At 42.4% G+C, this 25,441-nt stretch overlaps 2 long non-coding RNA genes across 2 annotated transcripts; one reads left to right on the top strand and one right to left on the bottom strand.

Annotated features, from left to right (window-relative positions):
- Positions 1–2,942: 2,942 nt before the first annotated feature.
- Positions 2,943–3,973, top strand: LOC139702046 (uncharacterized). Its single transcript, XR_011704610.1, has 2 exons — positions 2,943–3,378; positions 3,551–3,973. It is a non-coding gene; the product is annotated as an uncharacterized lncRNA (long non-coding RNA).
- Positions 3,974–8,170: 4,197 nt separating this feature from the next.
- Positions 8,171–25,122, bottom strand: LOC139702047 (uncharacterized). The gene is made up of 2 exons (XR_011704611.1): positions 24,765–25,122; positions 8,171–8,749 (listed from the first exon to the last, which is right to left on the bottom strand). It is a non-coding gene; the product is annotated as an uncharacterized lncRNA (long non-coding RNA).
- Positions 25,123–25,441: the final 319 nt, after the last annotated feature.

Genomic DNA, 25,441 nt, shown 5'->3' on the forward strand with positions numbered 1-25,441 from the left:
AGGGAGAACAATTGTGAACACTCAGCTCCATTGTGGCCCATGTAGGCAAGATATGCTGAGTTCCCCTACGTGTAGTGAGCTGCCTGCAAAATATGGTGAAAAAAATCACACGACACAGAAATAATTTTGAAAAGCGAGGGCGGGATAGCTGCGACCTTAAGGGTCCTGCTTACACAATGGAAGGAGAGAGAAAGTTAGCCCATGTTGTTTATTTTTTTTTAAATATTTTTTAGGTTTTTTTGGTAGTTTTTATGTGGTGCTGAGAATTGATCCCAGTGCCTCACGCATGCTAGGCAAGCGCACTACCACTTGAGCCACATCCCCAGCCCCCCATGTTGTTTATTGTTATATGGGGGATACACAAAGGCTTTTCCATAGAATATTCTTCACCAAACAAGCCCACCCCCTGCCCATGGCCAAATAAAGCAGGGGGTGGGCTGTCCAAGCCCAATGGGTAACGCCCAACTCCCAAGCTACAGAGCAGCCTTCTAGCCGAACAAAGACTGAGGTCACGTGCTTTGCATAAAATGATTTGTAATGCCAGACCAACATCTCCTTGGCTTCAAAGCCAAGTAGAGGCTATGCAAATAGCTCAGAGGTGGCCCTCTATAGTTCAGGACAAGCGGGTGTTCTTGTCGGAATGGATGCTAGTTTCCATTACTGGAAGTGTAGATCCACACATTTCTGTAGCTATTCACGATGTTTACACATAAATATTCCTGAATTATTAACCTTTTCCCCATGGATCCATTAAATGGAGACAATGCACAAAACAACAAACCAGCTGTGTATTGTAGATGCCTCATGGGACTCATGCTGTGCATGGTCAGGAAGGGACCTAGAATAGAGCAGCACTATGTTTATATCAGATTGTAACCCAGGAGAGTCCCAAAAGGATGATAGCAAAACTTGGCAGAGAGATCCTCAGGCCACAGGTCAGACCCTGGCTCCTGGTAGCTCAGGGTAGGCTGACATGTCCGTCCAAGAGGCAAGCCCTGCCCATGGCCACACCTGGCTTCTACACATATTCCTATGCACACAGACACGTGCACGTGGTGCTGAGGGAGGGTACATCAGAGTTGCAGGGTTTAAGGTGCAGGGCCGGCTCTGTTCCATAGCACAACTGTGGAGGCTCCTCCATCCCACTGCCTCCCTTGCTCCCTCCAGCATCCAGGGCTACTCTCCTTCCCAGGTTCCTCCCACCGTCTATCCCCTCCCCATTGCTCTTCTCCTTGGCTGGCCTCTTGCCTCCCTTTTAAGTCCAAACCTATGGACAGAACTGGGCTTGGCCTCTGCATGACTCCTCTGAATCTGAAGTCAGAGCCTAAGGAAATCATACTCAACTTCATTTAGAGCAACCCACAGTGACTTTGTGAGGTCTTAGGACACGGCCCACAGTCCACATAATACAAGCCAAGCTGGGAGGTCAGATCTCACCCTCCTGGGTAGCAAAAATCTTTCCTAAAATAAAAATAGCAAGTGCCAGTGAGAATGAGTTGACATGGACATTTCCAAGTATACCACAAGCCAAATAACCCAGTAGGAAGAACTTGGAAAGCAAGTTGGTAACAGGACAAAAGTAGGACCAAGCCTCAAGCTCACATGACTGGGGCTCACTAATACAGACAGAGCAATCAAAAGAATCTGCTTGACCACTTCTAGAAATTGCAAAACACTTGAAAGGGGAAGGGTGTTTATCCAGTAAGGCAGGATGTGCCCATGATATGTGTGACACAATGTGATAAAGAATGAAGGGGCTGGGCTTGGTGGCACAGGTCTATAATCCCAGAGGCTCCCCAGGCTGAGGCAGGAGGATCATGAGTTCAAAGCCAGCCTCAGCAAAAGTGAGGTGCTAAGCAACTCAGTGAGACTCTGTCTCTAAATAAAACACAAAATGGGGCTGGGAATGTGGCTCAATGGTCAAGTGTCCCTGAGTTCAATCCCTGGGACCAAAAAATTAAAAAAAAATAGAATGAAGGGGAAGAAACAGAGAAGCTGGACAAAGTGTGCAGGGCTTTGGTGCAGCTGCAGAGAACGCCACAGGAAGCAGGAGCAGACCGTCTGTGGGATGGACTCAGGCTAAGGCACACCTGGCTCTGCAAATTTCAGGTTCTGCAGTTTTGACCATGGGATTATGTGCATTTGTCCAGAGGTAAGTGTTCATGGGAGACTGTGTGCATTCATTAGCTGGGTTTTGGGGGAACATCTGTTTGTCTGCTAGATGCTAGACAGCAGTCTCACCCACACGGGGCTTTGCTGTGGCCACTTGTGCCTTGAGAGGCCTGCACTGCTGCCTGCTAGTCCTCCCAGCAGCCCTGTAACATTCTTCTGCAAGGCTCCATTCCTCAGCAGTGCCCTGGCCAGGCCTACCTGTCAACCTCAAGCAGGGCATGGCCACAGAACTGGCCAGGCTGGGCCCTCCACCGATGTTGGACTGGACTCAGCCCCAGGACCAGCCTAGGAGTGGGAATGAGTCTCCTTTGGGTGTTCTAGAAGCTATAGAGGGAGCCAGCAGTGGAAGTTGGAGGGGAGAGGGAGAGAATGTGAGCAAAGAGCAAGTGAGGGGTGTTGGGGCTGAAACTGGGGCACTAGGATGGACGGTGCACTCAGTGTGGGCACTGACTTGAGGGCACTAGGACAGGAGGAGCTCCCTGCTCCACCCTGCTGGTCAGGCTGGGGGAGGGGGCAGGCTTTCATTTGTTGAGAGCTCCTTTTCTGCCCTGAGTCCTCAGGTTGCTTCACACATCTGATGTCATAGAACACCTGTCTCAAGACAGGCAGCAGGACCAGGCGTGCTGAAGCAGGACAAGCATGGCACTGCTGAGGACTTGCTTCCTCCACAGGCAGGTCTGGGGTCATCCTCAGCCCTAATGCTGGCTCTTGGCACATCATCTATGGATGTTTAAAAAACATACATGAATTTATTGATTTGTGGTATCAGGTATGGAACCCAGGGGCACTCTGCCAGACTTTTTTTTTCTTTTTAAAATTTCTTAGTTGTAGTTGGACACAATACCTCTATTTTATTTGTTTTTATGTGGTGCTGAGGATCAAACCCAGGACCTCGTATATGCAAGGCAATCTCTCTACTGCTGAGCCACAACCCCAGATGCCCCCACCCCGAGCCTTTTTTTTTTTTTTTTAATTTCAACACAGGGTCTCACAAAGTCACCAGGCTGGCCTCAAACACGTGAACCCCCTGCCTCAGCCTCCCAGGAGCTGGCATACAGGCATGGCCACTGCTCCAGGCTCTATGGATGTTTTTAACCCAGTGACCACACTCAGTGAAAGACGTGTGCCTACTGTGGTTGAGTTCCGAGGTCTCTTCTGGCAAGTTCTGGGAGTCTCCTGAGTCTTTACAGGACAGTGGCGTCTGAGGTAGTTTTTGTCTTTGGCTGGGAATGTGGCTTCAGATTGTGGTCCTTATCAGGGCTGAGAGGACGGGTCCAGTTGATAGATGAAAGAGACAGAATGATGGGGACTAGAAAAGAGGATCTGAGCCACGTGGTTTGAGGAATGACACTGACTTGAGGTGCTTCTGCCCCTGCAGGGAAGAAGTGGTTGCAGTGAAAGGTGAATAAAAATATGTGCCATCCTCCAGATGCACAGGCAGTGTTTCAAAGGCATCCAGACCACAGTTGTCCCCTACCCTCCACGATGATGGCCTCTTCAGCCCTGCAGAGTGGAGAAGAGCCTTGGGCCAATCCAGCCGTGGTCAGAGGTGGAGTGGCTGCATCTGCCAAGTGTATTCCTGGTCAGCTTGGGCAGTGGCATATACAAGGCTTTGCTGCTTCTGCTGGCCTGTGTCTCCCCACTCACAGACCACAGAGAGGCCCATGTGGCCTGGGAGTGAAGGTCTCAGGTGCTGCCCCATGCAGGCCGTTAGTTCCTCCTGCTCTGATCTTCTCCACCTTCCCCAAGTCTTCCACAGCAATGTATGTTTTTGTAACATAATAAAAATAAATAAATTGAAGGTAGAATGTTTTTTCAAAGACCTTGGGTGTGAGTTAGCAGCCAGGGTCACCTGGTCACTGTGCTGATGCTTCATTGACCCTAGAGTTGGGCCCTCCAGGAGCCTGCCCCCATCATGGATGGACTCCCAGCTAGAACTGCAGGATCCACACTTTTGAAGGGGAAGGATGAGGAAGAGGAGATGCCAGAGCTCTTAGCTCTATCATTAGTGGAAAGGTCTGGGTTTTGGGTCTGTACCCAGGTACGTGTACCCCAAGGTTTGATGAGAAGATGGCGGCTCAGATAGCAAAGTTCTCACACCTGAGGTTGGGAAGATGGGGAGTGAGATGGAAGGTAGGTCTGAGGACCTGCTGTGAGCCCCACATCATCAAAGATGTCCCCAGTTCCCTTCATGGTGGACACCCACAGAGCCCTGGAGAGAAGTGCAGCCCCAAGAGGTGAAAAGGAGGTCCTGGGAACTTGGACAGGACAGTGACTGCATCCAGGAGACCTGGAGTATGAGCGTATGAGCTGGGCAGGAAGGCAGATGCTGACCAGGGCCACTCCTCCACTGCAAGCCCATCAGCTGCTGCACCCAGCAGACCCCAGGCACATGCTTCAGGACTCCAAGTAAAAACTTAGCCTAGGAACCACTCTTTTTTTTAAAATTTTTTATTGTTGGCTGTTCAGAACATTACATAGTTCTTGATATATCATATTTCACACTTTGATTCAAGTAGGTTATGAACTCCCATTTTTACCCCATAACAGATTGCAGAATCACATCAGTTACACATCCACTGATTTACATATTGCCATACTAGTTTCTGCTGCCTTTCCTATCCTCTACTATCCCCCCTCCCCTCCCCTCCCCTCCCCTCCCCTCTTCTCTCTCTACCCCCTCTACTGTCATTCATTTGTCCCCCTTGTATTATTTTTCCCTTCCCCCTCACTACCTCTTGTATGTACTTTTGTATAACTCTGAGGGTCTCCTTCCATTTCCATGCAATTTCCCTTCTCTCTCCCTTTCCCTCCCACCTCTCATCCCTGTTTAATGTTAATCTTCTTCTCATGCTCTTCGACCATACTCTGTTCTTAGTTACTCTCCTTATATCAAAGGAGACATTTGGCATTTGTTTTTTAGGGATTGGCTAGCTTCACTTAGCATAATCTGCTCTAATGCCATCCATTTCCCTGTAAATTCTATGATTTTGTCATTTTTTAATGCAGAATAATACTCCATTGTGTATAAATGCCACATTTTTTTTTATCCATTCGTCTATTGAAGGGCATCTAGGTTGGTTCCACAGTCTTGCTATTGTGAATTGTGCTGCTATGAACATCGATGTAGCAGTGTCCCTGTAGCATGCTCTTTTTAGGTCTTTAGGGAATAGACCGAGAAGGGGAATAGCTGGGTCAAATGGTGGCTCCATTCCCAGCTTTCCAAGAAATCTCCATACTGCTTTCCAAATTGGCTGCACCAATTTGCAGTCCCACCAGCAATGTACAAGTGTACCCTTTTCCCCACATCCTCGCCAGCACTTGTTGTTGATGAACCACTCTTTCTAAGCCAGTGTTCTTGCTCAAATTTGGCTAAAAATGATCTTTTAAACTGACTCTTCTCCTCTGATGAAAAACCAGATCAGACCAAAGGACAGGAAAAATTCATCCCGGTGACATGGGCCCAGACCACTTGGTGGGAAATTAGTAATGTCTTCAGAAAAAGTCATTCAGAAATGGGGGAATTGTCAGAATGAAGCTGGTCACGTGCCCAGGACCCTACCCAAACCAGGCACTGCAGAGGCTTTGCAGCTGGGTTCCCAGGTGGGCCACTAGGTGGAGCCGGTGGGCATCTTTGCATGTTGGTTCCTTACCCTCAAAAGCTCTGGCTGCCCTTGAGGGGATTTCTGCTTCAACCCTGTAATAAAGGGTCAGACCACATGGAGCCCCACATCCTTCAAGACTGCAGGATGGACAAGACAGGGGGATTATGACAGGGCCTGATTAAAAGCAGAAAATTTCAAAGAAGCTCCAAATAACTTTTTTTCTCAGTCCTTGCCATTTCCTGCCAATGTCCCATGCCTAGGCCAAAGCCCAAGCCCAGGAAGGAATGCAGAGCTGGAGGGAATTTACCATGCTCCCTAGCAGGGACCACCAGGTCTACACATCTGTGTCTCCTGGCTTCGCTCCTGTAGATCACAGTGCTTATGTGGGATAGCAAAGACAGATCAGCTTCTTCCTTGCTTTGGCCAAATTGCGGTTAAATTCATATTTCCTTTTTGATTGTCTTTATTTCTGACACTGGAGGATGCCCCAATTCAGTCATCAGGGACTCCAGATCCTGGGGCCCCAGGAATACAAAGTTCATACCCCATGCCTGCTCCCCTGCTGGGACTCCCAAGGGTCCCCTGCCTGCTGATCCTGGGCCCCTCACTGAGGTGCTATCCATGTCCCCTGCACAATTAGTGGCCATGAGCATCCTGGGCTATGGTGTCCCAGCTTCCAGGTCTCCTCAGTCCCCTCCTGGTCTCCCCACCATTCTTCCTTTTCCCCCTATGCCAGGCCCCCACAGCAAGTCCTAAGGGAATGGAGCTCCTACCTGCCCAAACCACCTCAAGCTTCTCCTGAGCTTCAGGACAGATCACTGGGGCACAGTCAGGGCTGGAGGGAGAGTCCAGAGAGGAGGGCCTCCAAGCCCTACCATGGAGGCCCACCCCATGGTTAATCTCCCTTCCCCATTTCTGCATTCTGGGAAGCAGCAGCTGGAGTCCAGCTCACTGGAGAAATGTGAAGGACAAGGGGCAGATTACTTGGGTGGGAAGACCCTGGCATCTGGGCCAGCAGATGGAAAGGCATGTGGGTGAGGATGGTGTGGGAGCCCATAGTTCTAGGGTCAGGGGTCGCTGAGTTATGTGGTGTGACTGCTATCCTGTGAGCACTCAGGTCTGTCCTGGGCTGAGGGGCAGCATGAGAACTGGATCCTGATTCCTAGGTATATTATGACCAGAAGCAGTTGTGGTGGAGGAGACTCAGCAGGGCAGATGGAGGCAAGCCTTAGGAGAATGCAAGCCCCTCCTCCAGGGCCCAAGATCCCCAGTGGCCACCTCACACACCAGAGAAACCTAATCTGTAGTGACAGGACACAGGGACCCATGTGCAAAGAACTTTCCAAACAATGACTATATAATGTGACACAAAAAAGTTTCAATAATGTTCAAAGGTTGGTGTGGATGTGCAGTATAATGAGTATATATGTGGTGTGTGAGGGATGTGTGTATGTTGTTGCCAAAATCTGGGTCCTTGTTCCCCAAGCCACTCTGTTGCTTTGCTAGCAAAGGAGAAACACAGAGGACTCCTGTCCCAAAGGCTGTAATTCTGCCTATCAGCAGGAACAGAGGACTTTTAAAGAGGTGACTCAAAAGGCTACATTCCCCACGTTCTCTGTTGGAGTTGTAACTCACTTGTTAATTTGGGAGATAGTCAGTTTTGAGATCTTCTAGTATCATCCCCAAAGAAAGGATTACTTCATTCCTACGGTGGATGTGTACTCAGGGATAGATAAATATGCCTAGGATGGGGAAGAAAGGTAATCCTGTTTCCCCTGATATTAGAAAGGGGAAGAGATTAGGGCAGAACGGGGAGAGAGGAAGAGAAAGAAACATGTTCATTTTAAAAATAAGTGGCAGTGGCAGAGCAGCAAGGGCTACATTCAAAGCATAAAGTGGACCACTGTGACATTTCCCCACTGGCAATTTCATTTTTATGGAAAATGGGCAATGACTTCTCCAAACTTCTTGCTGCTGAAAGGGGGTGAAGTTGGGGAAAATAACCCAAAGTCCTTGTTCTCTATCAGGTGGGGTGTGGGCAGTTAAGGACATCCAGCATCAGAGCAGTCCAGAGGTCTACAGTGGCAGATGGCAGGTGACAAGGCATACATAGGGCAGGGATCATGCTAAGACAACAATAAGCAAGACAGCAAAGAATTATTATTTTTTTTTGTAAATAACTAGCATAAAACAATTAGTATTTCAGCCAATCTCTGAAAACCATGAGGACAGTAACTAATAATCTTATCAGTGAAAAAGAGAATAAGTTCATCGATGTAGAAGGTTAGGAAGATTTGTAGGTCTGTGAAATCAGACTCAAATTAACTCAAGACAAATTTGCAACCATTATTGCGACAAATTTGTGATCATTATTATTATGCACGCAAGAACTCTTCCTTTATAGCCTCCAACTTTATTTACTTTCCATAGGGCTGACACAACTGTACATCTTAAGTTACATTAAAAAAATGTTTATGTAAAACTGTGGTTTTTTAAAGCTATAATCTCCTGCAAGGTGTTTAAGACCAAGTTGGTCAAAACTGACCTTGTTTCTATCTACTCTTAAGAGTCAGCTGAGATTCCTCAGAGATCATTCTTGGGGACATGTGTAAAGCTACCTGGCTCCTTTAGCTTTCCTCTACCAGTGGTGCCACTTGCCAGGATGGGTCCGTGTCTGGGTGGCCATATGTGGCTTTTCTTGGAAGCATCAGGACATTTCTATCTCCTCTTTGCAAAATGTACACTGGTTAGCTTCCCGTTCTTTAGGGTCCTCTTGATCTTCATGATCAGCAGATCAGGTGACTCACCAGAGCTGCAAGGTCCCAGAGAGGGTTTCCATCATTCTCTGCATTCTGGCTGACCTTAGAGGGCAAGGGTCAAAACGTGGTTGCTTTTTCTTTGGCCCCTTTACTTCCTTGACTTTGGTCTCCGTGTTTTTGGTTTTAAGCACCCATCAATCCAGTTTCATCAATCTTAAAGAAGGAATAACAGGTTATGATATTAACATCTATAATTTTACAGATGCCTCTTTCATTTAATTGAGGTTAGTGTTAGTACTGGAAGTCAGCATTATATACTATCTGTCCTGTAGGTGATGGCTTATTATTTCAAATTAACCCAGGTTTGTTTTTTGTTTTTAAGAAGCAGTACCTCTACAAACACAGGCAACAGTTACAAAGTTTACAAGGAAAATGAAAAATGAAATTAACAGAGAAAAAAATATATTGTTTGTATAATAGCTATGAACCAAGAAAAATTACTTTTATAATCTTGAAACTTTACTTATACATTATACCCCTGTTTGAGATCACAGTAACCTTCACAACAAAAATCAGTCTTTTACACACAACTTTAGATGAGCTGAAGTCTAGCCTATTTTGGAGCCATTTTAACAGAGTTAAGGTGGGAGGCAGAGCCTTAATCTCAGGTAAGATAGGCTCTTCATAAATAACACAATACATTATATCTGAAACCAAAGAAAGGCTGAGAGATTTTAATTTTTTTGTGCATGTGGAAAAAGTATCAGAATGTTTCCATGTTCTACCATGTCACTTTTAACAGATAAGGATCTTATTATTATCTTTCAAAAATGTACTTAAATTTCAATTCCAGTGCAAAGAGTAACAAAAAAATTGTTTATATAACTTATTGACCACAGGTTTCTTTATCCAGCTATAAAATATCAAATGATGTGTATAAATACCAACTAAATTTGTTATTTCTATACAAATCTTAACAATTTTGCTATAGATAATATTTTAATTTTAATTTTTTTTAGTCATATATGACAGCAGGATGTATTTTGACATATAATACATACATGGAATGTACATACATCAATCATATTGTCTATTCTATTCTGCTGCCCTTCCTGCTATAGATAATTTTAATTTGGATAACCAACTTGGCAAATCCTACCCCAAGCTTTACATTTAACTCAGTTTAACTTTTAAATTACATTTTAGAATCCAGAGTATATGGTAAAAATCACAGGGGTACATAGGTTAACAAAAAATCAAAAGATAGCCTTAAATCTCTTATACATTTAGGAAACCGTGTTAATGATCAGATATTGGCTTAGTTGAAGCAAACAGAGATAAGACAGGTCTTCAAATGACAGTGTGGCTCTTCTACGTCAGATATAATGTATAAAAGAGAGCACTTATTGGTTATCTTGTCTGTAAACTTACATAAGTTTCATTTTATAAACTTTTACATAACACTTATACAAGGCTTAGACACAGTTCTCAGATGCATACATATTCATAGTCACATATACTTTGGGTGTCAATTATATTATTATAACTTAAATATTCAGTCAGCCACTGATCCACATCCCCAGCCCCATTTTGTATTTTATTTAGAGTGTTATGCTCAAATTCAGGACCCCCAAAAGACTATCAGAGACCAAGATCGATGTAAGCAGCAAAGAAGTGTTCATTGCTTGCTAGCTCGGTCCTCCGCATGCACACAGCAACTGGTGACACTGAGAGGCCCCGAGCCCAGGGTTTGCAGCAGTTTTATACACTCTTTGGGGAAGGCAGGGACTTCACATACATCACAGCATCTCTTAGCAAATCATCACACACCGCGGGAAAGTCATAAAACAACTCTAAAACATGATTAGCACATTCACCGGAAGGAACAAATTGGGTAGGGGTGATTGGTTAGTACAAGGGGGGATTCCTTTGAACTAATTGGTTTAGGCCACGAGGGGTGTATGTGCTGAACTACATGGTTTCCCAACATGTTATCAACCACCATAAACTACTGGGAGGGTCATCTGGAATCCCAGGTATTTTCCCTGTCTCATGCTGATTGGTGGCTGCTAGGGGGTTGCTATGGGTCTCCAGCTAGACTGACTGAGTCAGGGAACCTGGAGCAGCAGATCTCTCCAATTATTTGTAGGGTGGGTATGTGCCTAGGAGTGCTCTGTGGGTCTTTCCAAGGACAAGGGTCACGCCTCCTTCCTTGGACAGGCTTTGCTCTGAGGTAGAGGCTGGTTTTTCAAGAGAACCAAAACCAGGGCTAACAAATAAGAACTTTTAAAACAGACCTGCACATGCAAATTTCTTCCACTTACTTTGTCTTTGACAGACCAGTTCCAATGGCAAGATTGTACAATGATCTAGAAAGGTATTCAAAAGCCAGATCACTAAAGTAAAGCATTATCTTAGACAGACTTTTAAGTGGCCCTTCCTTCAACTCACAGTACCTCTGACAGACCAACTCCAATTGCAAGATTGTACAAAAAGAAACCCAGAGAGAGACAACCAGAGAGGAGCCCCATAACCATGGCTGACAGATAGAAACCTTTAAATTGACCAGCCAAGGTCTTTCCCAAGAGACTACCTATAGAATCAATGCAGTCAATCAATGCCATGTCTTAAAAGGGGTGGTAGCAATTACAAATAAAACAGGACAGACAACTAGAGAGAATTCCCAAGCCCAAGGCCAACAAACAGACGAGAAGATGAAAACCAAGAAGAGATCAGAGGGAGTACAAATCCCCAGGTTCTCTTGTTCTGCTTAATCATGATTCCTACGCCAGTTCCCACAAAGAGGAACCAGGCGTATTGAATCAAAGGTCTTGGCATGCACACCAGGGGACTTATCGAATGGCCAGGGATGCTGTGGCTTTCGTGAGTTCTTTTTTTCCTCAAAGTGGACCATGGTGAAGCAATCTGTACTATTCAGGGAGAGAAGGTGGGAGTTCCCCAAAGCAAAAGGAGCTTCAGCAGCTGCTGGGATGGTCTCTTAGTCCCTCCCTTTACTCACAGAAATAGCTCCTCTGGTTCGACCTGAGGCAAACTCACCTGTCTCCTAACTCTCCTTCAGTTGGTTCTCAACAAACCTTCTATCCTCAGCATGAAAGTGGGGGTCGTTTGGAGTGCCAGGCCTATCCAAAAAAGCTGGAGTGAGGTCTCACTCTTGGGTCCCATCTGAATCACCAGATTTGTTGCCGAAAACTAGGTCGGTGTCCCTAAAGCCACTCCAATAACCAAGACACAATTTTGAGAAAAAAGTTTTATTGCTTTGCTAGCAAAGGAGAAACACAGGGGACTCCTGCCCCAAAGGCTGTGATTTTGCCCATCAGCAGGAACAGGGGGCATTTAAAGAGGTGATTCAAAGGCTATGTTCCACAAATTCTCTGTTGGAGTTGTAATTCACTTGTTAATTTGGGAGATAGTCAATTCTGAGATCTTCTAGTACCAGCCCCAAAGTCTGGATTACTTCATTCCTATGGTGGGTGTGTACTCAGGGATAGATAAATCTGCCTAGAATGGGGAAGAAAGGTTATCCTTTTCCCTGATATTAGAGAGGGGTAGAGATTAGGGAGGAACAGGGAGAGAGGAAGAGAAAGAAACTTGTCCATTTTAAAAAATAAGTTGCAGTGGCAAAGCAGCAAGGGCTATATTCAAAGCATAAAATGGACCACTGTGACATAGTGAGTGTCCTGTGAGTTGCATATGACCTAATTTTTGACTTGTGCTTTCTCTTTTTGTAGGAAAAAAAAAAAATTTGTGTGTGGTGGGAGGTGGCGGCAATAACAAGGGATTGAACTCAGGGGCTGTCAGCCACTGAGCCACATCCCAGCCTTATTTTGTATTTTATTTAGAGACAGGGTCTCACTGAGTTGCTTAGCACCTTGCTTTTTGCTGAGGCTAACATTGAACTTGTGATTCTCCTGTCTCAGCCTCCTGAGTCACTGATTTGTTAGTTTTTTTATTTTGTTTTATTTTATAATAAAGTTTTTTTAATTTGTTTTAGATGTTGATGAACCTTTATTTTATTCATTTGTTTATAAGCAGTGCTGAGAATTGAACCTGGTGCCTCACACATGCTAAGCAAACCCTCAACCACTGAGTCACAACCCCAGCCCTTGGAAATTATAATATAGAATTATCTCTTAAATATAAATCTTACACAAAAAAACTCTCATGTTTGTTTTTTTCTTTTTTAGGAATAAATCTTTATCTTTTCAACTTAGTCTTTTTGGTTTTCAGGTTTTGAATCAATTTTGGTTTATTTGTATAAAGAAAAAAGTGAATGTAGGAAATAAAGAGAGATTAAAGGCAGCCCAACAGTAAAGGGAAAGCAAGGAATGAGAGACAGAGACCAGGCAGAGATACACACAAGTGTTTGTCAGAGCTGACAAATGCCATCTCTCTAGAATGGACAGGGCAAAGCAGGTTTGGGTTCTGGGACTTTTATGGGGCAGGCTCAGGAATCAGAGCCAGACAAGTCCTAATGAAGTGGTTAGGGGTTGGGTTGGTATGAGGAAGTGGTGAGTCTTTCTCAGAAAAGCCCTTGGGCAGGAAATTGAAACTTCTTCCTTGGCTGTCACTTAAGATGGATGTCCAGATGCTAAGCAAGGACCTTATAAACAGTAACACAGGTTTATTCCAGACACACTGAGGAGGGGGTCCAGTGGAGACTGAGACTATCTTTCCCTTACTGCCTGGGGATAGATGTAGGAGAAATGAGGAAGAGAGTTATTAGACTATTCCTAGGGGGTAGTCCGAGAAGGGTCCTTATGGGGTCACCTTCATGGGGAACTAGATGTTTTCAGGATTTCAGTCTCAGGTAACAATTTCCTTTCATATGATGATGGAGTGTTTGGGGGTTTCTTTGCATGATGATGGAGAATTTCCTGGGATTCAGGTCAGGCTGAGTCAGTGATATTGAGGCAACTCTGGTTCTAAGATGGAGGAGATGTTTCAAAATGGCGTTGCCTAGGTCAAGTTCTACCTAACAATTTGTATGTAAGAAAATGCTAAGTGAAACTATTCCTGTTGTCTCAGATTTCCTGCAGAGAACTTTAAGATCAAAAAATGCAGGTACCAGACCGTCTATGCAAGACATTCCAAGAGACTGTGAAACCTCAGCTCATCTGAGAGGTTAGCAGTGAGGCTGTTCCTGATGATGACAGTCAGAAGTAGAAGGGCAACAAATTTTCTCCCCTCATTTCAGACCAAGTGAAGAGTTTTCAAATAATTCTAGGAGTTTGTCATATGCCCTCTTGGCATTTGGGTGGTACAGCTAGGAGGCCTACTGGAGGTAACAAAAGAGAGAAAGGGTAACAAAAGAGAGAAAGACTTCATACAACACAGCCATTGCCTCTGAGTTAGGTCATCCTAGGAGAAAACCTTTGGTGTTGAGTCAGCTTGAAAGATTTGAATATAGTGGTCACCATTACATAACATATATGTATATGAAATCAATATGTTAGATATGTTGGGTATATTTGAAAGGAAAGCAAGGAACCAGGAGACGGGAGAGCGAGAAACGAAAGGTGAGAGACCAGGCAGAGATATGCACGAGAGTTTATTTGTCAGAGCTGACAAATAAAGGCACATCTCTCAACAGACAGAGAGAGGCAAGACAGGCTTAGATTTGGGGGTTTTTATGGGCCAAACTCATGGATCAGGGCTAGGTGGGTCCTAAAGCAGGGGGTTCAAGGGTGAGGTTGGTATGAGGGAGTAGTAAGCCTTTCCCAGAAAGGTCCTGGGTAGGAAAATGGAGGTTGTCACTTAAGATGGCTGCCCAGATGCTTAGCCAGGACCTTACAATATTTAATCTTTATTTGACAATTAAATATTTTTAAATAAAAAGAAGAGATCAGATTAGGGCTAAGTTGAAAAAAAAATATGAGATTGTAACTGTGGTCTACTTTATGCTTTGAATATATAGCCCTCGCTGTTCTGCCACTGCAACTTATATTTAAAATGGACATGTTTCTTTCTCTTCCTCTCTCCCTGTTCCTCCCTAACCTCTACCCATCTCTAATATCAGGGAAAACAGAATTACCTTTTTTCCCCATCCTAGGCAGATTTATCTGTCCCTGAGTACACACCCACCATAGGAATGAAGTAATCCAGACTTTGGGGATGGTACCAGAAGATCTCAGAATTGACTATCTCCCAAATTAACAAGTGAATTACAACTCCAACGGAGAACATGTGGAACATAGCCTTTGAATCACCTCTTTAAATGCCCCCTGTTCCTGCTGATGGGCAGAATCACAGCCTTTGGGATAGGAGTCGTCCCCTGTGTTTCTCTTTTGCTAGCAAAGCAATAGCAAAGCAAACCTTCTTTTTCCTTTTCCTGAAAACTGTGTCCTTGTTATTGGATTGGCATCAGGGACAAGCACCGAGCTTTTGGCAACAAGATCTGCCTGCAACAGCGGCTATTCAGAAAAAGAAAAATGAGCTACTTTACATATCACCCTGAATGAGCAGAACTTATTCAGTAAACAGATTCGATACATTTTGCTGGGTAATCATTTTATTCACATTTCCCAGTGTGTGGATAGAGGTTTACAGAGTTTTTAAGATTAAAAATCTCTCTACTGATAGTTAAATCCTTTTTTTGCTTCTTCCTGGTGTTTATTTGTTGCTTCTCTTTTTTCTTGGTCAGAGAATCTATTTTAGAGAGTTTTCCATTAATCAAGACTTTGGATTTATTTGGTAGGATCATTTCTCGGATTTTCTCTAGGTTTCTTTTGCATATGTTCCTTAATTCTATGCCTTATTTGTACCTAATCTTTCTGGGAGTTGTTTTGGGGGGTGGGGTGTACTAGGGTTTGAACTCAAGGACACTCAACCACTGAGCCACATCCCTAGCTCTATTTTGTATTTCATTTAGAGACAGGGTCTCACTGACTTGCTCAGTGCTTTGCTTTTTGCTGAAGCTGGTTTTGAACTCATGATCCTCCTGCCTCAGCCTCCTGAGCTGCTGGGATCACAGACGTGCACCACCCCTCTGGCACACTTGAATACAATTTTAATCCTAATTTAAATTCATTTTTGACCAAATATTGAAGAGACACTGTTTTCTTTCACAGTACCCAGATTTGTTATTTTCATAACAAATCGTAAGGCAGTAAGAGTCAGAACACTTAAACATGCCTCAAGTGAAACTTTGAAACTAGTCCTGTATTTCTACTTTAAGATCACGTAAGTAATTGGGTATTCCCTGCTCTGACCTTTCAACCATTTTCCACTTAAGCTTTGCTACATACTCGCAGAGTTCTGGACCGTAAAGAAACTCCCCTTTGTATGTCTTGGGAGGGAATCAATAAAAAGAGATGTTGTCACAGACAAGTCCTGTGGACAGAGCCTGCTCACTGCATCCAGAGATGACAGCCATATGCTTATCATATAACTTCTAAGTCTAATCTGGGACAGAAAAGATCCATTCTTTATAGGACATATCACGGCACATACAGGATTCCCTGGAGCCCTTAGTTTGGGCAATGATTTAGCAGATAAAACTACACATGACATACATATTTTCTCTACACTAGAAGAAGCTACAAATTTTCATAAAAAGTTCCATGTCAATGCTAATACTTTACAAAAGCGTTTTAAAATAACTAAGGAACAAGCTAGACAAATAATAAAACAATGTCAAAATTGTGTGACCTTTTTACCACAAGTTAATCTTGGAGTCAATCCTAGAGGACTGATACCTAACCACATTTGGCAGATGGATGTCACACACTTGCCAGAATTTGGAAAATTAAAATATTTGTATGTTACAGTTGATACTTCTTATGGATTTTTGATGGGCTCCCTTCATGCCAGAGAAAAGAATTAAAGATATTATAGCTCATTGCTTACAAAATTTTGCCACTGTGGGCGATCCAAAACAGTTAAAAACAGATAATGCCCCTGGTTATACTTCTACCTCTTTTAAACAATTTTGCTCATCATTTGACATTACTCATATAACAGGAATCCCATACAATCCACAGGGACAAGGCATAGTTGAAAGAGCTCATCAAACTATTAAAATGTACTTATTAAAGCAAAAAGAGGGAATTGGGAAGGGGTATATATCCCTCAAAGATAAACTTAAAATAACCCTTTTTATTCTAAACTTTTAAAATTTGGATTCATCGGGGCTTAGTGCTGCAGAAAGGCATATGTGTCTAAAAAATGTACATAAGCCCAAGGTACTTTGGAAGGATATTCTAACAGGACAATGGAAAGGTCCTGACCCAGTGATTGTCTGGAGTCAGGGGTCTGTTTGTGTGTATCCACAGGGAGAAGAGCAGCCGATGTGGATTCCAGAGAGATTAACTAAATTGATTTCTACAGACCAAAAAGAAGATGAGTTGGCTCAAATCCATAACAGCTGATATCCAGAACTCTAGTTTGGCTGTCCTTACATCTGCTACAGTGGTTCTCCCACACCTGGAGGCTAATGAAACCAGGATGCTTTTTTCAATATCTATTTTATTATTGCCCTTTCCCATATCATGAAGTTCTATTTTGTTTTTTTGAGCTCATACAGACCTAGGTTAATGTTTTGCTGATCAGTTCTATTTTTTGACTATGGAGTTTTTAAACATTGCAATGCAGATTTCACCTGTAAAAAGCTACAAGGCCTTTACTATTATGTTATGTGTTGTATGTATTATATTATGTGTGCACACTTGTGTTTTGTGTTGTATGTTTGTATGTGCGTATGTCCATATATCATATATGATGAGCACTCATGAAAAAAATGGATCCAAATAATTTTTTCTTATTCACGTGATTTAAATGGTTTAATTTAAATTGGGTAAACAGGTGTTGAGGATTGTTTTAATATGTGAACAAAAAAGGAGGTTAACAGATCTGTTTGTTTACTTTCACCTTTCCTTTTCATTATATTTAATAATTCTGTTCAGGATAATGTAAATTGTTCAGAAAATTGTTTTCTTTTAGTGCCTGCTGGAATGTTACATAATTTTTTCTTTAGCCATTATTGCCAGAATTCCTATCTTCATCCCAGTGCTGGTGAAGACAAAGATAAAACCAAACTACAGCTTCTGCAATAGCTATCACTGAACTACTTGCAGAACTTGCCTCAACTATGTATCACTTGTATGCATTGTGAACTATCTGTTGGTGCAGCGACTTGTGGTAGTGCCAGGGTATTTTTGCTGATGGTGTCATCGGTGGTACAATTTTTCCAAAAGGAGCAGTCAATTGGCTTGGTGTATCCTCCTCCCTTCTGCTTGTGATGGTCGTTCAGCTAAAATTCGGGGGCCAACAGAGGTGAGGCAAAGAACCTCACCCCCGCCCCCCCACTGGTACAAAGGCCTATCCACAGGTGTGGCTGTATGCTGGACCGGTAGTCAATGACGGGTAAGATCCAATTGCAATGGTACCAACCTAAGACAGGAGGCTGACACCTTGAGGTCAGCTCATCCAATGATGGGTAAGGACCATATGTAGTATTGGACAACCTAAGGCAGGCACGGTCCCTAAACCACATGCTTGTTGTTTAATTAAACAGAGAGGGGGAGATGTTGAGAGCCACAGCTGAAGCGTCCCCAGCAAACTTCCAGCTGATTGGCTCCTCTGCAGTGACGCTCATTGGGCTGTTTCCCCCGCCCTTTCAGACCACTGAGCTGCTCATTGGGGGACTCTTTTGGCTCCACCAACACGACCCAGCCAATCGGCCTCAAGAGCAGGAGGAGAGGGGGGTTGAGAGGCTTGCTGGAAGAGCCAGAGGTGGCAGTTGGGCTCTAAGGGAATTCATGGAGAGCTCTTGTGGTGCGGTGTGCGGCGTTCTAAAAATAAAGTTCGCTCAGGGGCGAGCAGTTTACCTTATCACTTACCCTCAGTCGTTCCCCGTATGGGCCACCAAATGCTGCAGTCTGGCTGGGCACAATTCACGAGCCACTTGTCAAGCAGGAATGAACTTTATTTTTAGAACGCACGCAGGCACCACTGGAGCTCTTAGAGCCCAACTGCCACCACCGACTATTCTGGTGAGCACCTCAAACACTCTTGAGGCAGATTGGCTGGGTATGTGGGCGGAGCCAAAAGAGTCCCCCAATGAGCAGCTCCCCGGTCTGAAAGGGCAGGGAAACAGCCCAATGAGCATCACCGCAGAGGAGCCAATCAGTTGGAAGTTTGCTGGGGCCTTCGGCTGCGACTCTCAACAACAGCCATATGCTTATCATATAACTTCATTTTTTCATGAGGAACACTGAAAGGTTTCATTGATTTTCTAAAAGATATGGTCCAAGTCAATTAGTGTGCATAAATTCTCACAATTAGAGCAAACTATAATTTATCACATCTCAGATTTTCATTTCCTCCCTTCCGATAATTTATATAAATTTCATCTTGGGAATGGGATGGCCTCAAATTTTGAGGATCTATGCTCTCCTAAGTGAGAGATTAGATAGTTTTCCTTTTTCCAAACAAAGAAAGTTTTCTGACATGCTAAATAAGAAACCTTAGCTTGCAAGACACAATTTCTATACTTATTCTAATTTTGCATGTTTTTCTAGACCACATTCTACCCTCCAGGGTTTCTGTTGGTTAGAGCATGATCAAACCTTGCATATGGGCTTTATTCAAACCAAAATGACAGCAGATAACTGTTGCCTGCCTCTGCTGAAACAAAAAAAAAAATACAATAATGAGCCGGGCTCCATGGTGCACGCCTGTAATCCCAGTGTCTTGGGAGGCTGAGGCAGGAGGATCAGGAATTCAAAGCCAGCCTCAGCAACTGTGAGGTGCTAAGCAACTCAGTGAGACACTGTCTCTAAATAAAATACAAAAAAGTACTGGGGATGTGGCTCATTGGTCAAGCGCCCCTGAGTTCAATTCCCCGCCCCCCCCACCTGCCCCCACTACCAAAAAATAAATAAATAAATACAACAATGATATAAAAGACAAAGCTGTCATACACAGGAGTGGATTCACCAAGCTGCCTAGACAGCACCATTGACAGGTTCAGAATTAGTTACTAATTTATGCACCATGTCTATTCTATTGTTCTGTTTGTTTAGTGACTACCTCTATTCCCTCTTTATATTTCATAGGCTTTTTATATAGTGTTAGATAATATTATTTTATTTTTGCTTTACATTGATAAAGATATATAAGTTTTAATTCTATGGACTCAAGTATGTTATATCTGGCTCTTAGACGACTTGAATCAAACATCATATTCTCCTTTTGAGGTTCTCTATTATCTTTTAGCCTATGTGGGCTTCTTAGCAGTATTGATAATGACAATAATTGATTTCATTAAAGCAATATTCATTGTTCTTTGAGCCAGTGTAAGAACTGCACAGTATTTTCCCCACCAGTAGTGGTATGCTTTCACTGTCCCTAGTCTTAGACAAAAACAGATAGGAGCTGTCATGACACAATTCTAGAGTTTCCAAAGTAAGCTGATAAAATCCCCTAAAGAATTATTAGGATAGAAAGATAGAAAATGAATCTCCGGGAAAAGGTAAACATTGAATAGCTGATTGGAAGAAAAACAGAATTGATTCTTGTGCAGGTATGGAAACTGCCTAGGACTCCCCTGTAACATTCGAGAATTGAAGCATATTTTGATCTCTTCTTAACTGCACTGCTTTTATCATTTTGCCTCCTGGGTGACATATATATGTAGTACAGCGTGATTCAGGACTAGTACTTTTCAATTTTCTGAAGTTGTTTCATTTTCCACTGGTTGTCTGTACTGAGCCGACAATGTTTGCTGATTGGCTAGGGGTTTTGGGGGGGTTTCCCTCAGTACCATAAGAACTCCATCACTTGGAATGCTATCAGAAAATGCTTAGTGAAATATATGCCCTGCTGGTAAAAATATCTATATTTGAATATTGTTGGACGTTTTCTGGGATACTTGCTCCCTCTGTCCACCCAGCAGTCATCACGACATTATTTTAAAGTTTCATGTGCAGGCACACATGATATGATATAGCTCAGTGATAGAGCACCCTGGGTTCAATCCCCAGTAGAGGGGAAAAAAATCAAGCCCACTGATTGTATTAGAAATCATTAGAAACTCAGGATATTTGGTATATATTCTGTTTTTAAATGAAGGAAAAATATCACTCTAAGACAGTTAATTTAGAACTTTGTTTCTATTTTATCTTTAAGCAGATGCTATTTTAAAGAGTAATTATAAACTTCCAAGTAGCAGGTACTTGTTTTGTTTTGATTTTTAATTATTTTATTGAGAATTTCCACATTTACAATATTGTGATCAGAGAATGAGGCCTCATGTTAATTCTGCTTTTTTGTCAAATAAATTTTTCAATGTGACCTAATACACCATCACATTTGGTGAATGTTCCATGTAGATTTCAAAATGAAGTCTACATTTCTTTTTTTTTTTTTAATATTTATTCTTAAGTTTTAGGTGGACACAATATCTTCATTTTACATATATGTGGTGCTGAGGATCGAACCCAGTGCCTCGTGCATGCTAGGTGATCACTCTACCACTGAGCCACAACACCAGCCCCATGAAATCTACATTTCTACCTCTATAGAATTCTACATTCTTTTGTTATATCAGTTATTACTTATGTTTAGTAATCAGATATTACTATGTTTAAGTTTTTGATATCTTTAATAGTGTTGATTTGATATTTTGATTTCTGAGTTATAATAAACTTTTCTATTATTGTTGAGGATTTATCAATTTCTCCTAGTCATGTGGCCAGTTTTTGCTCTCTTTATATTTGAAGTTGTGTGGATAGATGCATATAGGTTTTTAGGGAATTATCCTCTTCAATAATAATGCTTCTTTCCATAGAGATGAATTAGCTTTATTTTTGTACTGTTACATGTTTTTATTAGTGTTTGCCCTAAATATCTTTTATATTCTCTTTTTTTAACTTTTAAAGTCTGTCATTTTTAAGTGGCAAAAAGTTGGAATCTGCCCATCTAATTTTTATTTACCAATAATCATTCATTCTTATTCCTGCTTTTGTGGAATGGAGAATTCTCCATCCTCATATTTCATTTTCATTCTTTCTTTCTTATGATATGGGAGTTATACATCTTAGTTTAATTTTTTTTAGAGATTACACTCATATTTTTAACATTCATTTAACTATATTCTTCCAGCAGCAACAAGAAATATTCAGTGTCCCTTTGTCTTCTCTAATATGAGAAAAAAAAATGAGCAGGATTTTATTTTTCTTGTCCTTCATTCCCAGAAACTATGGAGAGAAAATTTGCAATCTAAGTTCTAGGTTATTATTTTAAAGCTTTGTGTCTTTTCATACTATATACAAACAATTAGACTTAACTATATTATTTTTCTCATTATTAATCACAACTATGTGTTGTATCCCACATACACACCCCTTTCTTAGAGTCATTGTTTAATTTGCTAGCATGTATCCTCAAGTAATTATTTCATAAAAGAATGTTTTAAAAAAAAAGAATATGTGGCTAAACCTTTAAGTTGCTTGTCTTTTAGTGCTCTTCAATTTTTTTCAGAAATCAGTCACCTGATGGAAAGTCTGGCTTATCTGGCTCCAGTTTCCACACTGGGTGTTTTATCTGTGCAGTGGTTTCTATTGCCCTTTGTTTACATGGGAGGGAGGAAGAGGGAAGGGTGAGTAAGGGTACCTACTCTGCATCTAGTTCCTCATGAATGACTATACAGGAATACTCTGATGACTATCTTTTATTTACTTATTTGAGCTTAGAGTTGCTGTAAAATATATCTCATCAAGTTAGAGCTCCTCTGCATGTTTAAGGTGAAAATTTTCTCTCAGCATTATTTTTCTGAAAGGGAGAGAAGCCATTTCAGCACCTCTTCCCATCACCTGAGTGCTTATGAGGGTCTCAGGGGAGTCTGTTTAACAGGTCCCTACCTAAGTGTGCTCACAGAAGCAATGTGGCTACCAGTGGAGTAGGGTGTAGTTTGGGTAGATTATGTCCAAAGCAGAGAAGAAGCTCAGCAGTTTACCGTTTTCATAGTGGACAATATGAGGTAGGATGGTGTAGTAGACAAAATAATGGTTTTCCAAAGATCTCCATACAATAATCCCCCAAATTTTAGAATATGTTAATTTACATGGCAAAAGAGACTCTGGTATATGTGAATAAGTAAAAGATTATGTGTGACCATCTACAAAGCAAACTTCTCAGACTAGGCCCTGTTGGAAAAGGGAATTTCCAGGGGAACTAGAACCAAGCTCCCGCTTATCCATAGGATATATTCTAAGACTGATATTTGAAACCATGGATAGTATGGACACCTATGTATACTATTTTTTCCATATATATGTTTATATGTAACATATACACACATACTTATAAATAAAGTTGAATTTATAAATTAGGCAAAGTGAGAAATTAAAAGCAGCTGGGCATGGTAGTGCATGTTTGTAATCCCAGTGATTTAGGAGGCTGAAGCAGGAGGATCATAAATTCAAGACCAGCTTCGGCAATTTAGCAAGGCCCTAGGCAACTGAGGGAGACCTTTCTCAAAATAAAAACATAAAAAGGGCTGGGGATGTGACTCAGTGGTAAAGCACTGCTGGGTTTAATCTCCAGTACCAAAAAGAAAGAAAGAAATTAACAGCAATAACTAATAATTAAGTAGAACAACCATAAACATATACTCTAATAAAAGTTATGGGAATATAGTTTTTCTCTCTTCTACCTGTCTCAAAATATCTTGTTGTGCTGTACTCACCCTTCTTCTTGAGATGACATGCGATGATACAATGCTTGCGTGATGACATGCAATGAAATGAATGATGTAGGCATTGTGATGTAGCATTAGGTTGCTATGAAAGGGTTACTTGAACACAAACACTACAATACCTAGATAGTCAATCTGATAATTGAAATGGCTACTAAGTGACTAGAGGGTAGATAGCATATAGAGCATGGATACTCTGGACAAAGGGATGATTCATGTCTTCAGTGGGATAGAATGGGATGGCACAAATGGTGTGAGATTTTACCTCATGCTCAGAACAGCAATTACTCTGCATCTAGCTGATTGGCTCCTCTGCGGTGATGCTCATTGGGCTGTTTCCCTGCCCTTTCAGACCGGGGAGCTGCTCATTGGGGGACTCTTTTGGCTCCGCCCACGTGACCCAGCCAATCAGCCTCAAGAGCAGGAGGATTGTGGGAGGTGGAGAGAAGCTTGTGTGGGAGAGAGAGGCTTGTGGAAAGCCACTGGTGCAAGTTGGGCTCTGAGGGTTTTTCCTGAGGAGCTGTGTGGTTTGGTGTGTGGTTCTAAAAATAAAGTTAGTTTCTTTTGACAAGTGGCTCCTGATTGTGCCCAGCCAGACTGCGGCATTAATGATTTTTAATGCCTTTCTTGCTTCAGGCGTTAACATTCGGGGTGAATTTGGATCTGATGGACCTTTTAGGATATCAAATAAAGGTCCCAACTCTCCTGTTGGTATACCTAAATAAGGCCTTATCCAATTTATGTCTCCTAATAACTTTTGAAAGTCATTAAGTGATTTGAGTTGATCTACTCGTATTTGAATTCTCTGTCTGACTAGCTTGAGAGGCCTTCTCTTTTACTTGAATCTTTTCCTCTGTCTGACTAACTTGAGAGACCTTCTCTTTTACTTGAATAATTATGTCTTCTCCTTCCTCTACCATTGTCTGAACTGAAGGCTTTGGACTAAGCAAACAAGATATGAACCTCCACAATGGCAATGTGCCAACTGGCAGAGTCCCTGGGCTTTTCTTTTCTATTCTTTTTAAATCTTCACCATGATGGTTCCATTGTGATATATTTAACAACTCCTCCTTAAAAAGCCATGGGCTACATTTTTGTATTGTATCAACAGTATGCCCTGATTGTTCTTGATTTTACTGAGATGCCTCCTTCCTCTAACAATTTACTTAACACTCTTTCAGTTTGTTTTTTACTAATTTCTGATCCCGTATTTCTACTATAATACAACCCAACAAGATGACGCCAAACAAAACCGAGACAGAATGAAATAAAAAGGGAACAACAAAAAGTCATTATGGCCTTTCTATCCTCCTGACGTGTGCATCCGTCCTTTCTCCCTATCTGTTCCTCAGACATAAATAGTTTTTCCTCAGATGTGAGCGGTTTTTCTTCCGTCTCACTCATCTCCAGGGACAGGCAACTTAAAACAAAAGAGAAGCAAAATAAAAGAGGAATCTTAAAATGGCTACCCATCCTCTCGCCCTGCCCTCAGGGGCGAGCAGTTTCACTTACCCTCAGTCGCTCCCCGTGCGAGCCACCAAATGCCGCAGTCTGGCTGGGCACAATCAGGAGCCACTTGTCAAAAGAAACTAACTTTATTTTTAGAACCACACACCAAACCACACAGCTCCTCAGGAAAAACCCTCAGAGCCCAACTTGCACCAGTGGCTTTCCACAAGCCTCTCTCTCCCACACAAGCTTCTCTCCACCTCCCACAATCCTCCTGCTCTTGAGGCCGATTGGCTGGGTCACGTGGGCAGAGCCAAAAAAGTCCCCCAATGAGCAGCTCCGTGGTCTGAAAGGGCAGGGAAACAGCCCAATGAGCATCACCACAGAGGAGCCAATCAGCTAGATGTTGCTGGGGCCGCTGTGAGCCAATCATCAGCCGGAAGTTTGCTGGTAGCTGGAAGTTTGCTGGGGCCCCTTCGGCTGTGGCTCTCAACAGTGACTAGTTTATTTCTGGAATTATCCATTAATATTTTTGGACTGCAATTGACCATAGCTAACACAGGAAGCAAAACCACAGAAAATAGAAGACTACTGTATCTGATAGGTTTGAGCATATGGAAAAATAAGGTGTAAGGTATTTTACAGATCTCCTGGGGACACTGAGAAAAACTAAATGAGACTATAAAGATCCAACTCTAACTTGTGAAAAAGACATATGACAGTTCTTGTATCCCCCACTA

This window comes from Marmota flaviventris, chromosome 15 (genome assembly GCF_047511675.1).
Source record: "Marmota flaviventris isolate mMarFla1 chromosome 15, mMarFla1.hap1, whole genome shotgun sequence".
NCBI classification, from domain to species: Eukaryota; Metazoa; Chordata; class Mammalia; order Rodentia; family Sciuridae; genus Marmota; species Marmota flaviventris.